Genomic DNA, 15,573 nt, shown 5'->3' with positions numbered 1-15,573 from the left:
TGCCCTTATCTTGCCCTAAAAAGCCACAATTCTACTTTCTGGTGTAATATTAGATTTTTTGCTATCTCAGCCGTGTTAATTCTCTCAAGTCTTTGGGTGACATCTGCTGCTTCAATTTTGTCTCAATCTCTTTGATTTTATTTTCTAAATTTGTAAGTTTCTGATTATCCTGTTCTTTTTATATAAGAAATATGTTGAATAGTATATCCCGTCAGAACAGCTTTCAGGGGTTCCCAATTAATCCTTGCCAAAGAAGCTGTAAGATGCATTTAACTCTAAATACTCCTTGATTTGTTGTCTCTTAGTTTGCCTCCATATTGAATCTTGTAACAAGGATTAATTAAATCTCTATCTATGTGACTATATTCTCTTATAGTGAGGTATTGTCTCTGGACAAATCCAAGCATGACCAATTGCACATTGAAACACCAACTGAGTAAGTGACTTAGATATAAGAAAGAGATCAATCCTTGTATAGGGTTTATGAATTGCAGAAAAAAAAAAGTGCAGACCATCTCAGTGGGATTCATAAGGCACCAAACACCTACAAGCCCAAGGGCCTTACACATTTTTTGTACCATCACAGTGAGCTTTGAGGTTCTGGATAATATCTTACTATGGCCAATGATTGGATCCATAACCAAATTAAAATCCCTCCAACTGTAATGCCATAAGCTCCAATAGAGTGTAGTTTTCTTCCAGGATCCACAAAAAAGCCTGCATCTTCTATATTAGGTGCATATATGTTTGCTAAAATAATATGTTGCTTCGGTATTTCTGACAAAATAATAAGAATTCTCCCTGCTTCATCTTTGATCAGTTTCTCACATCTAAACTGCAGCTGTCGTTTGTTAAGTTTTATAACTTTCTTGCTCTTAGTTGATCCTGCACTGTAAAACACGATCTGCAAAACCATCCAGTAGCTTTACTGATTCCTGCTGATAAATGTCTTTCCTGTAGAAAAAACCACATTGTAGTAACTGTGTCACAGTGCAAAGTGAAGAACGAGAAAATGATCAAACGTAGTTGAGTCAAAGTTCAGTAAAGTTGTTTGCTCAGTCACCTGCAGCTTTTAAAAACCCCCACGCGTTCCAAATGACACATCTCATTGTGACACCATGATGTCACATTGATCCTCCCGAGCGGTTTGATTAAGCCTCCAGTGAACCTCTACATGCCCCCCCCCCCCCCACCCTGCCTCCCCAGAACCAGCGATAGGAGGCTAAACCTCTGGTGCTATTACTGTCCACCACTCTTGGGCAGTCATCTGCACCTTTGCATCAGGTGTCATGGGAAGGGCCGATCAAGGTAGAGATAAGTGGGCTTTAGTCGATCAATAGTAAATGGCTCTGGATTCCCCCCATTGTCCAGTTCACAAGTTGTACAATTGTTTCGTACCACTCTGAAGAGGTCCTCATACGGCCTCTGTAAGGGTGGCCCATGTGCACCTCTAAACACAAACACACAGTCTCAGAGTTCCTTGCAGATCAAGGGTGTGGTTGTTCCATGCCTTCTTGTGGGAACTGGGGCCAATTTTCAAAGCCACTCCCAGAGTCTGCCGAAGACTTCAGTCGGTGGCACCTCCTGTCCGCGTGTTGCAGGTACAAACTCCCCAGGTACAATGAGCAGGGCTCCATAAATTGACTCAGCCGATGAGGAGTTGACATCCTCCTTGGGTACCGTTCTTATTCCCAGTAGGATCCAGGGCAGCTCATCTGCCCAATCAGGTCTGAGACAGGCCATCAGTGCAGCCTTCACGTGCTTATGGAATCACTCCACTAGGCCATTCAACTGCGGGTGGTAGGCTGTTGTGTAGTGGGGCTGCATTCCCAGCAGTCACGACAAAACATCTCAGAGTGCGGAGGTAAACTGTGGGCCTCTGTCAGAGGTGATGAGTGTGGGTAGGCCGAACTGAGATACCCGGAGAAATGAAAGCTCTGGCATATGAAGTGGTCAATGAGTACGTCAGAAGAACCACCTCTGGCCACCTGGTGAATATATCGATGACCTTTAACAAGTTCCTAGACCCTCGTGATACCGGAAGTAGGCCGACTATGTTGACAGGCACATGGAGAAATCTGTGCTGCAGTGGCTGGAAAGGCTGAAGCGGCGCATTAAGCCTTTGCACTTTTTCAGATTGGCCGTCCATGTGCATCGTTTCCCAGTACATGACCTGCTTTTTGAGTCCATGCCATACAAACTTGTTGGCTATCAGGCAGACGGATGGGGCGGGGGGGGGCGGTGTGGGGTGGGATAGTCCATAAATGGGATCAAAAATGCAACATCTCCACACAGCAGGGACGATAGGGCGAGGCTGACCTGTGGAAATATTGCACAGGGGAGTGGTACCTTGCAACCAACAGCTACACCCTTGAGTTGCAGGCCGTGACACCATTTATGTAAGCCAGTTCATCGTACTGGTGCTGAGCTTTGAGGAGCGCCATGTATTCTGCTTGAACGAAGGAGCGGGACAGGACATCAGCCACCACATTATTCTTATCGGAGATAAGTTTAATCCTGGTTGAAAGCTTGGATATGTAATATAGGTGGTGTTGCTGGCAGGCTGACCAGGGATCTGATGTCTTTGCAAAGGTCAACGTTAGTGGTTTGTGGTCAGTAAAAACCGTGAAGTCCCTGCCTTCCAAAAAAGAACAGAAGTGTCTGTCCGCTGGGTACAGTGCCAGCAGTTCCCTATCGAAAGTGCTGTATTTCATTTCTGTAGGTGCCTACTAAAAAAATGCTTGAGCCTTCCTCTATTACCATTCAACCACAATCAGACAGAGAATCACAATTAATAGGCTTTAATCACCTTAAAGTGTCAGCACAGCTTGCATGTTCCTGGTCTAGTTCCAAGACAGATACTGAGGTAGAGGTTTGGGCATAACAGCCTTTATGGTGATATCTGGGAGCGGGCCAGCTCATACACCACATTCATACATCTATATACACAGTGATAGCAACACATTTCCATTGTCCACTGGTGTAACTGTTCCAACACCCCTTCTGCTATGTCAGACGCATCTATCGTCAAGGCAATTGATGCATCCATTTGTGGATAGACCACCATGTTGCCTTCGCTAGGGCTCCTTTGATCTGCTGGAATGCTACCGTCATCTCCTTTGTCCACTCAAGTTCGTTGGCATCACTGGACATGAGGTGGAAGAGGGGTTTCATGATATTAGCTGCAGAGGGTAGAAAGTGACGATAAAAATTGACCATCTCCACATATTCTTAGAGTCCTTTGATGGTATCGAGCCTCAAGAATTTGAGGATGGCTTCCACCTTGCTAGGCAAAGGAAATGACACCCTGGCTGCTGATCCGATGTCCCAAGAACTCTATAGAGGACTGTCCAAATTTGGACTTGGCAGGGTTCACAGTTAGCCTGAACTTCTGCAGGCGGCAGCAGAGTAAACGCAGATACTGCAGGTGGTCTTTGTGGGAGTGGCTGACGACGTGTATGTCATCCAAGTATATGTTAGGGAAGACCATGCCACATTCCACTGCATCCATTAGTCACTGCAATATTTGTGCAGCATTTTTGAGCCCAAAAGGCATTCTCAAAATTCGAAGAGGCCAAACTGTGTAATGATGGTGGTCTTGGACACAGATATTTGGTTTACAGGTATTTGGTGGTACCCATACACCAAGTCAATTTTAGAAAATATCCTGGCCCCATGAAGATTAGCTCTAATGTCCTGTATATGGGGCATGGGGTAGTGGTCTTCAGTGGTAGCGTTGTTTAGATGTCTGTAATCCCTGCAAGGACTCCAGCCTCCAGTGGCTTTGGGCACCATATGTAGTGGGGAAACTCACAGGTTATCAGACTTGCATATGATTCCAAGTTGCTCTATTTTGTGGAACTCTTGTTTTGCAAGCCGCAACTTGTCAGGCGGCAGGCGTTGGGCTCAGGCATGTAGAAGGGGTCTTTGGGTGAGGATGTGGTGTGCGATGCCATGTTTGGGTGTGGCAGTGGAGAACTGGGGATTGACAATATCCGGAAACTCCGCAAGAATTTTGGTCAATTTGTTGTTCCAATATTCCATGGTGTCTGGGTGCGAGGTGAGTAGTTTGGTTTTTCAAAGGTGGAGAGCCTGGAATGTTGTGCGCCCTTTTAAGTCCATCATCAGTGAGAGGGCTCTGAGGAAGTCGGCACCACCAATGGCCGGGCACAGCAGCAAGTATGAACTTCCATGTGAACTTATTGTCGTCGAATTTCAGGGGTATAGTCTGTGTGCCGTACAAATGAATCAAACTACTATTCACCACAGTGAGCACCGGACTCCTGGTACGGGTGTTAAAGCCCAAATGAGAAAGGACACTAACCTCCGCATCCATGTCGACTAGAAATTTACCACAGATGTAGAGTAGGCTGTTATGGTGGTCCGAGGTAATGTACTCCCTTGTCGCCGGTACTCATGGAGCCTGGACCTTTGGGTGTGACGCAGCACTAATTTCTGTGGGCCTTGTGCTTTGCTGTTTTGCACACAAGTGGCCACTGTTCAAGGGTTATCAAAGTCCTCGTCAGCCAACATGAGGCGGATGTTTTCTGGCATATGCGCTAAAAAGAGTAAGCAAGACCTATGGCCATCTGCAAGGGTCAACATGTTGTTCATTTACTCCAAAGGGGCACGGTCCCCATCGATATGGAGGAGCCGTGCAGCTCGTTCACACCATGGGAGACCGTAAATCTGGGGAAGGAGGGCTTTTAGGTCTTCGTACTTGCTGAGAGCTGGTGGGTCCTGAAGGAAATCCTCTACTCGACCGGCTGTGTCCTGGTCGAGGGCACTTACCACATGATAGTACTTAGTGGTGTCCACTTCTATCTTGCGAATGTGGAACTGCACTTCAGCCTACCTGAACCAAACTTCAGGTTGAGTGGTCCAAAAGACGGGCAGTTTGAGGGAGACCGCTGCGTTGTTCATGTGGGTCCAAAGTCTATTTGAGTCCATTAGGGTCACCAATGCAGCAACTGTATTGCAGAGCGAAATGAAGGAGGCGAAAATGATCAGACGTAGTCTAGTCGAAGTTCAGTAAAAGTCGTCTACTCAAACAGTCCCTGCAGCTTTTGAAAACCCCATGTGTTCCAAATGACATAATCACATTGTGACACCATGACGTCACTCAGAGCCTCCTGAGCCGGTTCGATTAAGCCTCTGGTGAGCTGCTACAACATCTCATTTTGTCTCTTAAATCTATTCTTTACTTTTCTCCTTTTAATAAGATTCCCCAGTCCATTAACATTCTATGTGGTGAAAGATATTTTGACTGAATTAAGAGGTCATAATTTAGACAATCAAATAGATCACAATATTTTGACACCAACTCATCAAACAGAAAAGCAACAAAATGGCGCGTAAAACTCTTCTGATCACTTTTTCACTGCACTATTGTCAGTTTCTTCTCTGGCATCTCCTCATCCTATCCTCAATCATGGGTGAGAAAAGGTTGTTTCTTATGGTGGGGAGGTTTGAGACCAGAGGACACAGCCTCAGAATGCAAAAGCATTCCTTTAGGACAGAGATGAGGAGGAATTTTGTTACCCAGTGGAATTCATTGCCGTGATGGTTGTGCAGGCCAAGTCATTGTGTATACTTGCAATAGAAATAGATAAGCTCTTGATGAGGAAGGCAATCGAGGGTCATAGAGAGGAGGCAAGTGAATGGGATTAAAAAGAATAGTAAATCAGCCATGCTGGTGGCTGGGCTGACTTAAAAAGGCCGAATGGCCTAATTCAGCCACCAAGTCTTATGGTCATGCCAGCTTCCACTGCTCCTGAGTGATTTATCCCTGCAAATTCTATTATATCCCATCATTCATTTCCCACCAACCACCAACACCAGTCTTGGCTTGCTTTGATGACCCTGTGCCTGGCTCTTTTGCTCATGAACCAACTCCCTTTTCCGACCGTCATAATGGTGATCTATCCCCTGGTTATGCAGGACCTCTTTGTCAGCCATTGTATTCCACATTCTGCATTTTCTTCGAAATCCTTATTGTTCACCAATTCCTCCCTTTAAGCCCATACCGACTTTCTCATCGGACTATCCCCTACTCTCTTGGCTTTTAACACGGATTCCATTTGTATCTTTGAGAACATATCCAGTGTAATTGCAATAAGATATTTTTACTCCTCTACTCAAATCCTCTTGTGGCAAAGATCATTATTTCATTTGTCTTCCCAAATGTCAGATGTACCTGCAAGTTGGTATTCAATAACTTGTGTACAAAAATTCCTTGGTCCTTCTTAATATCAACATTTTTCCATTTCTCAACATTTAAAATTTAATTCACTGGATTCTTTCCTACTTAAGAGAATAATGTTGCACTTTTCCACTTTCCACTCCATCTACCATGTTGTTGCTCATTCACTCAACTCATCTATATCCCCTTGAAGCATCTTCATTACCGCTGCCATTTCCACTTAGTCTTGTGGCATCAGAAAAGTGCAGAATGAAAGCAAATTCTTTCTGATAATAATAGATTAAATCAAGATTATGAACTCAAATTTATTCAGGATTATGAACTTTTAAATTTATCAGGTAACATGTACTGGTGGCAGAGCAGAGGCCAGGAGGCAGCAAATACTAGTACTCAAAAATCATCAATTAAACAGACTGATTTTAATGGACAAGCACAGGGAACAGATTCTTCCTCCTTTGGCCAGAGCTCCAATTGTCAGACACCACCAAATGGCACAGAAGGCACCACACTAGTGGCCCTCATCTGAAGGAGAGTTCAGAGTGCTGAAAATGATGGGAGTAATTGACAAGGAGGTGTGCAGATTTGAACCCATAAACCCGTCAATATAAATTTCAATATAACTTCTCAACCTCTCCTCATATCTCTTGATGCCTTTTGGATCCCGAAAGCCATCCTCTTCTTTCTTGAGGGGAAAATGCCTGACCAGACCAATTTCTGTCTCGATTCAATAATGTTGCATGCATCATTCTCTTGTGAAGACAAAGGAAACCAAATTCCAGTCCACCCAAATACTCAAAAACCCTGTAAGATTTTGCTGAAGGATAAATGAAAAGTCACCAGAGATTGATTTACCATTTAATATTATTTACTCTGCTCTCTCTCTCTTCTCATCTGTCCCACAAGATTTTGTCCAATTCTATGATCCACAACAATCCTGTAAATTTAATAAAATGAGCCTTGCTTTGAAAATAGTTGGCCTCATTTCAGACATCCAGATTTCAGCACAGCTTTTATAAAACCTCTGGTAACCCATGCCCCAGGTATCTTTTGTTGCTTTCAGACTCAGTATATGAGGACTGATTGGTAGAAGCACGTTGCCCAAGATGTTTTGGTTCACTGATCTGGCCAAACTTCGCCTCAGCCCTGCAAACTTGAGCAGGTGATCCCCATTCCATGTACTCCAATCCCTCCAGGAGGGTGATGGTTTCCCAGAAGGTTTTTCCAGTCATCAGTCCCATTAGAGCAGGGGTCTCAAGCTTGCGGCCCGCGGGCCAACTGCGGCCCTCAGGACGATAGTTTGTGGCCCCGCCTTAATATGAAAGTTTAATGTTAGTGCGGCCCGCGAGTTTGATATGATTGGCACTTTTCAGTGTTGTGTGCGGAGCTGAACGAACCTACCAATCACGGTGGGGTATATTGCTCTCGGGGGTGGGACATCGGCTGGGCTTATTGCGAATATAAGCATATTTGTGTGCATTTTCTATTTGTCATTATATGTACGCGGCACATGCGCAATTTCTACGGCTGCTCCCGCTTCACGCACTTTGTCGTCCAGTCTGAACCCGGAAGTTGTTGCTTAGCGGAAAAGACGCATCGGCTAAACACTGAAACTTCAACGCAACAGTGACACCAAGTGGAATTATATATATTATACAGCCCCAAACATGTCTTTTTCAAAGCCTGCAGTGAAGAGAAAGGAGGTTGGTGATGAGCACAGACAATTTCAGGAAAAGTGGGAAGGCAATATTTCTTTGTTGAGCACAGGGGGATCCCGACATGTCTTATTTGCACAGAGAAAGTTGCAGTGCACAAAGAATACAATTTGAAACGTCATTACACAGCTAGACATGCTGAGGAGTATGCAAAATACCAAGGAGATGAGAGAGCCAACTGGGTTGCTAATCTTAAAAGATGTCTAGTGAGGCAACAAGATTTCTTTAAGAAAGCAACCAAAGAGAATGATGCAGCAGTTGAAGCTAGCTACGTGGTTAGTGAGATGATTGTTAAAGCAGGAAAGCCATTCACAGAAGGTGAATTTGTCAAAAAGTGCATATTACAGGCTGCAAGTATTGTCTGTCCAGAAAAGAAAGGTCAGTTTAGCAACATCAGCTTTTCTGCCAACACCGTGGCAGAGCGCATTTCTCATCTGTCAAGTGACGTTTATGATCAACTGTGTGAGAAAGCAAAATGTTTCAGTGTATACTCAGTCGCTCTTGATGAGACCACAGACATCACCGACACTGCCCAACTCGCAATCTATGTTCGTGGTGGTGTTGACAATTTTGAAGTCACAGAGGAGTTGCTCACAGTAATTCCAATGCATGGCCAGACCACCGCTCAGGAGATATTTTACCAGCTATGTGATGCCATTGAGAATGCCGGTTTGCCATGAAAGAGGTTTGTTGGAATAACAACCGATGGAGTGCCATCAATGACAGGGAGGAAAAATGGACTGGTGGCACTTGTTAAAAAAAAACTGAAAGAGGAGAGTGTGGAGGAGGCCATTGCTTTGCACTGCATTATCCATCAGCAGGCTCTTTGCAGCAAATGCCTGAAGTTTGACAATCTGATGTCTGTCGTGTGAAATGCATCAACCAAATCAGATCCAAGAGCTTAAAGCACAGAAGTTCCCGTGCTTTTTTAGAGGAAATGGAGTCAGATTATGGGGATGTGCTCTACTTCACTGAGGTACGTTGGCTCAGCACGGGAAACATATTGAAGAGGTTTTTTGAGTTGAGAGCGGAAGTGAAAGCCTTCATGGAGAAAGATGGGGTTGCTGTTCCTGTGCTAAGTGATCCCAAATGGCTCATGGACTTAGCTTTTCTTGTTGATATTACACATGAGCTTAATGTACTGAACAAGAAGTTATAAGGCCAGGGGCAACTTGTCAGTGCTGCCTATGACAACGTGAGAGCATTCTCTGCGAAACTTATGTTATGGAAAGCCCAGGTTTCTGAGACAAACCTTTGCCATTTCCCAGCATGCAAGGCACTCATGGATTCAGGCACACCATTCAAGTGGTGAGAAGTATGTGGATGTCATTTTGAAGCTACAGAAGGAATTTGATCACAGATTTGCAGACTTCAAGATGCACAGAGCCACATTTCAAATTTTTGCGGACCCCTTCTCCTTTGATGTGCAAGATGCCCCTCCTGTGCTTCAAATGGAGCTCATTGACCTGCAGTACAACTCTGAACTCAAAACCAAGTTCAGGGAGGTGAGTGGAAAAGCAGACAAGCTTGGGCAATTTTTGAGAGAATTGCCCCCCAGCTTTTCTGAATGTTCAAGCGGACCCTGAGTCTTTTTGGGAGCACATACTTGTGCGAAAAGCTCTTCTCTACCTTGAACTTCAATAAGTCCAAGTGCAGGTCCAGACTTACTGACGAGCATCTTCAAGCCCTACTGAAGGTCTCAACTGCCTCCTCCCTTTAGCCAAATGTGGCTCGGCTATGCGAGAGGAAGCGCTGCCAGATCTCGAGCAGTAAGAAGTCGGCAGAAGAAGACATGTTCATAACAGTTTATGTTCAATGTTCCATTCATGTTCAGAAAGTTAAAGGTTAAAGAACTGTTAATACAGACATTTGAATCTGAATAATAATAATTACATTTCTCCAGTCAGCAACTATATGTGGTTTCTTCAGTCTTCTATATCTGCTGTATTATTATTATTATCATTTTATTTATTTATTACTGATTGATTTTATTTTTTTTCTTATGAATTGTTAATTTATTTATTTTTTCATCTTATTAAAATAAAGACATTTGATAACATTGGAATGTTCTTGTAAGAGCTTTTCTTGTGGAAAACCTGATGCGGCCCAGCCTCATCCAGACTCTACCTCCAGCGGCCCCCGGGTAAATTGAGTTTGAGACCCCTGCATTAGAGGCAAGACCAAGGTCGGGGCGTGCAGTGGTGACTAAATAACCCGCCAAGGCACCAGTCACCATTCCCTGAGAAGTGGTGCTTACAGGCACCCCCGTAGATACCCATGATCAGTGCCCACTCAACAACCAGTGACCCCCATGCCAACAGTGTGCTGGGAACCTGATCCGGGCCACAGTCACCACCCGTTCCCGTAGGGAGGTGTTGCCATTGACCCCTTCTGGTAGTACCTGAAAGGTGTTGCCAATCATCGGTTGTTCAGACAGACAGCCCAGGGTCCTCTCTTCCCAATGAGAGAAACGGATATTGGGGGACCCCTCGACGCACAGCTGTGGCAGTGGTATAGCTCGATGTTTGCCTGGCTGCTGGTGGTATCGGTCCCTAGCCCAGTTTTCTCCTTGTCGGGGTAGTCCTGGGTCTCCCATATTCGGCAGCCACCCCGCTTTGGTGGGTCAGCAGAGTGCCCTCATGGCAGGTCTGGGACCGCGAGGTGGCTGGTCAGGCTTGCCAAGCCTCAGGAACACAGGAGGAGGACCTGTGTCTAAGGACTTAGTTTCCTCATGGTCATCACTCTCCATCCACACATCCCCACCCCCCAACTGGTCAATTGCCTCCCTGCTGGACAATGGCTTGAACTTTGCCCGAGTCAAGCTGCCAGCCAGACCAGCGAGCTGCTTACAACTGCTGCATTTCGATCAGCTTGGAAGTTGCCTCCATGACTTTCATGGTCACTCACACTTGGGCCATCTACGTTTCCTCCTATAGTGTACAGCATTGATGCTGCAGGGATTCAATCTCCCTATCTTTCTGTGTACCTGTTGACCTAATCCTCCTGAAATTTCGTGTTGCTGTCTTAGGAGATACACCATAAGCCAAAGGACCACTCCATGACTCCCCTTGGTCTCTGGAAATCCTGATTTCTCAAGGAGGGATCCCACGTGGTGCCCCATCTTTTTTGCCGTGGGGTGTCCAGCCTGTTGATCCAGTCAACCAGCATGGCGTGACTTCCGAATAAGTTTCAGACGGGGGGCGGACACTTGACCCTCCACAATCCACACTGTTCCAACATGACCTTCTGAGTTTCTCCAGCACTTTTGTTTGTTGCATTCAGCTCAGTGTCTGACGACTTTGATGTTTAACTGGGCTCATTTGAAACAGACCACATCCTAACCCACAGTGAGTCCAGTCAATCAAATGTACCTCAAATTCAAAACTCTGAATCTGATTGTATTTAGAAAGGCTTTGAGAAAACTAGAAATAGTCATCACTCATTGGGGGAAAGCAATGCTAAAGGCTGTAGATTCAAGATAATCGTGAATTCAGAAGAAAAATCCTCAACTGGCCCGTGGAGAGAATTTGAGCTCTACTGCCACAGCAAGTGCACACAACAATGGCATTACTAGTAGGAAGCTCAACTTCATCATAGGAGAGAAAATAACAAACAGGTTATGATACACAAAAACTGGAGGCTCAATTGGCAGGTTGGGACAATTGGCAGGTTGGGACAATTGGCAGGTTGGACAATTGCAGGTTGGGACAATTGGCAGGTTGGGACAATTGGCAGGTTGGGACAATTGGCAGGTTGGGACAATTGGCAGGTTGGGACAATTGGCAGGTTGGGACAATTGGCAGGTTGGGACAATTGGCAGGTTGGGACAATTGGCAGGTTGGGACAATTGGCAGGTTGGGACAATTGGCAGGTTGGGACAATTGGCATATTTTGCACTGTGTCCTGTAATGTTTGCTCATGACGAGAATATTTGCATAGGGGAGGCTTCCCTCAATGTGTCCTTTAAACAGACATTCCAATATCCACAAGTAAAACACAAGAGTCTGCAGAAGTAAAACACGATCATCTGCAGACACCGTTGTTGGAGAAACTCAAGCAGGTCAAATAGTGTGCTTTATGTAGCAAAAATAAAGATACATAACTGGCTTGAGCCCTTCCATGAGGTAATACTTTCACATTATCTCGTCCAGTCCTACAGCACAGTCGTCAGAGCGCTGGTCTTGTAAACCGGGGCTGGTCCGCGTCGAAATGTAGCTCTTTAGGGCTCGAAGGTGGGCGCAACTTTTATTTTCGGTTTCATATACAAAGTTAAAGAAGTTCACGTCTTTTCAATAATGGAACCTGTACCTTTTTAAATGGGCGACGACTGGTGGCAAAGCGCTCGGATGGAGTTGCAACTCCCTCTCGCTGTGGGCTTGGCCATGCTCCGGCACCGAGGACGTGTCTCTCACTCATTCAACTTGATTGGTTTTTAAACCACCAGAACAAGATGCAAAACTATCTGCGCGGATTCCTCAGTCTAAAATCGTCCTGACAGTTTGATAAGATACAAAACCATTCACCCAGGGAGTTACGTGTCGCACTCCTGCTGAGTTTGCAGGGTTTCCCAGACGAGAAGAGGCTTGAATACAAAGATTGGAAGGGGGGTGAGGGGGGGGGGAAGTGGAGGGGGGGTGAGGGGGGGGAGGGGGAAGAGGATGTGGAGGGGGAAGAGGAAGGAGGGGGAGGGGGGAAGAGGAGGGAGGGGGAGGGGGGAAGAGGAGGGAGGGGGAGGGGGGAAGAGGAGGGAGGGGGAGGGGGGAAGAGGAGGGAGGGGGAGGGGGGAAGAGGAGGGAGGGGGAGGGGGAGGGGGGAAGAGGAGGGAGGGGAGGGGGAAGAGGAGGGAGGGGGAGGGGGAAAGAGGAGGGAGGGGGAGGGGGGAAGAGGAGGGAGGGGGAGGGGGGGAAGAGGAGGGAGGGGGAGGGGGGAAGAGGAGGGAGGGGGAGGGGGGGAAGAGGAGGGAGGGGGAGGGGGGAAGAGGAGGGAGGGGGGAGGGGGGAAGAGGAGGGAGGGGGAGGGGGGAAGAGGAGGGAGGGGGAGGGGGGAAGAGGAGGGAGGGGGAGGGGGGAAGAGGAGGGAGGGGGAGGGGGGGGAAGAGGAGGGAGGGGGAGGGGGGAAGAGGAGGGAGGGGGAGGGGGGAAGAGGAGGGAGGGGGAGGGGGAAGAGGAGGGAGAGGGAGGGGGAGGGGAAGAGGAAGGAGGGGGAGGGGAGGGGGAAGAGGAGGGAGGGGGAGGGGGGAAGAGGAGGGAGGGGGAGGGGGGAGAGGAGGAGGGGGAGGGGGGAAGAGGAGGGAGGGGGAGGGGGGAAGAGGAGGAGGGGGAGGGGGGAAGAGGAGGGAGGGGGAGGGGGGAAGAGAGGAGGGAGGGGGAGGGGGGAAGAGGAGGGAGAGGGAGGGGGGAAGAGGAGGGAGGGGGAGGGGGGAAGAGGAGGGAGGGGGAGGGGGAAGAGGAGGGAGGGGGAGGGGGGAAGAGGAGGGAGGGGGAGGGGGGAAGAGGAGGGAGGGGGAGGGGGAAGAGGAGGGAGGGTGAGGGGGGAAGAGGAGGGAGGGTGAGGGGGGAAGAGGAGGGAGGGTGAGGGGGAAGAGGAGGGAGGGGTGAGGGGAAGAGGAGGGAGGGTGAGGGGGAAGAGGAGGGAGGGTGAGGGGGGAAGAGGAGGGAGGGTGAGGGGGAAGAGGAGGGAGGGTGAGGGGGGAAGAGGAGGAGGGTGAGGGGGGAAGAGGAGGGAGGGTGAGGGGGGAAGAGGAGGGAGGGTGAGGGGGAAGAGGAGGGAGGGGTGAGGGGGAAGAGGAGGGAGGGTGAGGGGGGAAGAGGAGGGAGGGTGAGGGGGGAAGAGGAGGGAGGGTGAGGGGGGAAGAGGAGGGAGGGTGAGGGGGAAGAGGAGGAGGGGTGAGGGGGGAAGAGGAGGGAGGGTGAGGGGGGAAGAGGAGGGAGGGTGAGGGGGGAGAGGGAGGGAGGGTGAGGGGGGAAGAGGAGGAGGGTGAGGGGGAAGAGGAGGGAGGGTAGGGGGGAAGAGGAGGGAGGGTGAGGGGGGAAGAGGAGGGAGGGTGAGGGGGGGAAGAGGAGGGAGGGTGAGGGGGGGAGAGGAGGGAGGGTGAGGGGGAAGAGGAGGGAGGGTGAGGGGGGGGAGAGGAGGGAGGGTGAGGGGGGAAGAGGAGGGAGGGTGAGGGGGGAAGAGGAGGGAGGGTGAGGGGGGAAGAGGAGGGAGGGTGAGGGGGGAAGAGGAGGGAGGGTGAGGGGGGAAGAGGAGGGAGGGTGAGGGGGGGAAGAGGAGGGAGGGGGAGGGGGAAGAGGAGGGAGGGGGAGGGGGGAAGAGGAGGGAGGGGGAGGGGGGAAGAGGAGGGAGGGGGAGGGGGGAAGAGGAGGGAGGGGGAGGGGGGAAGAGGAGGGAGGGGGAGGGGGGAAGAGGAGGGAGGGGGAGGGGGGAAGAGGAGGGAGGGGGAGGGGGGAAGAGGAGGGAGGGGGAGGGGGGAAGAGGAGGAGGGAGGGGGAGGGGGAAGAGGAGGGAGGGGGAGGGAGGGGGAGGGGGGAAGAGGAGGGAGGGGGAGGGGGGAAGAGGAGGGAGGGGGAGCGGGGAAGAGGAGGGAGGCGGAGGGGGAGAAGAGGGGGGGGCGAAGAGGAGGGGAGGGTGAAGAGGAGGGAAGAGGAGGGGGAGGGGGGAAGAGGGGGAGGGGGGAGGGGGGGAGGGGGGAGGGGGAGGGGGGGAGGGGGGAAGGGGGGAGGGGGAGGGGGAGGGGGAGGGAGGGGAGAGGGGGAGGCGGGGAGGGGAGGGGGGAGGGGCGACGGGGGGGAGAGGGAGGGGGGAGGGGAGAGGGTGGGAGGGGGAGGGGGGAGGGGAGGGGGAGGAGGGGGAGGGGGAGGGGGGAGGGGGGAGGGGGAGGGAGGGGGAGGGGGGAGGGCAGAGGGGGAAGGGCAGAGGGGGAAGGGGGAGGGGGAAATGCACTGAACAATGCATCATGCACAGCGCTGGCCGGTGGATGCATCCCCCGGTAGATTCCATTGGAATGCCAGTGTTTCCAGCCACGGCGCCAGCCCTTTGCATTCGTGGCTGTTGACAAAGGCGAGTGGAATGTGGAAATGCGCAGTGTCCATGAAAACACTTTTGTTTCACAGCTTCCGAGAAAAAAAAGCAGGAGCTGGCAAGGGCCCGGGCAGCAAGCTTGCGATCAGAGCCCCCCCGCCCGCCGCCCCAGGAGCAGCATAGATCGTTCAGCCAGCTCTCCTTCGCCTCCTTACCGCACACTGGTTGACACCGCGCCTTGCTCCTTTCCACGCGTTCGCTGGCCGGAGCCGCGGGGAATCTGGCGGCGATGGACGAGAGGTTAAATCCTGGTGAACTGAGCCGCGAAAGACTCGTTTTCACTTCTGGTTCGTTTCCTTGAACGGGTGAGACGCGCTCAGCGTGAACTGCATCGGCCGCGTCTAAATGTAGCTCTTTCGGGCTCCCGCCCAACTTTTATTTTCGGACTGGAGCGAGCAAACATCAACACTTGCGATTCCAGCTGTCGGTCGCATCACATCTCCACGTTGGGAAGGCAATGCTTCTGTACCGATGAAAATGAATAGACACAAGTTGAATTGTACACCCCTGCCCTCGATCCTCATTTCAGCCCAGCCATTCTCCACGGGTGCTCTATAGCACCCGCCCTTCCCCCTGGGGTCA

General features: G+C 49.9%; 1 protein-coding gene across 11 annotated transcripts in view; it reads right to left on the bottom strand.

Moving 5' to 3' along the window:
* The window catches only part of LOC138763922 (monocarboxylate transporter 13-like), a 63,012-nt gene extending 47,490 nt beyond the window's left edge, over window positions 1-15,522 (bottom strand). For 7 of the 11 annotated variants that reach the window (XM_069938903.1, XM_069938914.1, XM_069938909.1 and 4 more), the window contains exon 1: window positions 15,147-15,522. The gene's annotated coding sequence lies outside the window, so the exon portion shown is untranslated. Of the gene's footprint in view, window positions 1-1,398; window positions 5,048-15,146 lie in introns of those variants that run through there. The other 4 variants (XM_069938905.1, XM_069938907.1, XM_069938910.1 and 1 more) reach the window with 4 other exon arrangements.
* Window positions 15,523-15,573: the final 51 nt, after the last annotated feature.

The sequence above is a fragment of the Narcine bancroftii genome, chromosome 5 (genome assembly GCF_036971445.1).
Source record: "Narcine bancroftii isolate sNarBan1 chromosome 5, sNarBan1.hap1, whole genome shotgun sequence".
NCBI classification, from domain to species: domain Eukaryota; kingdom Metazoa; phylum Chordata; class Chondrichthyes; order Torpediniformes; family Narcinidae; genus Narcine; species Narcine bancroftii.
This window is presented reverse-complemented; position numbering and strand designations above follow the sequence as displayed.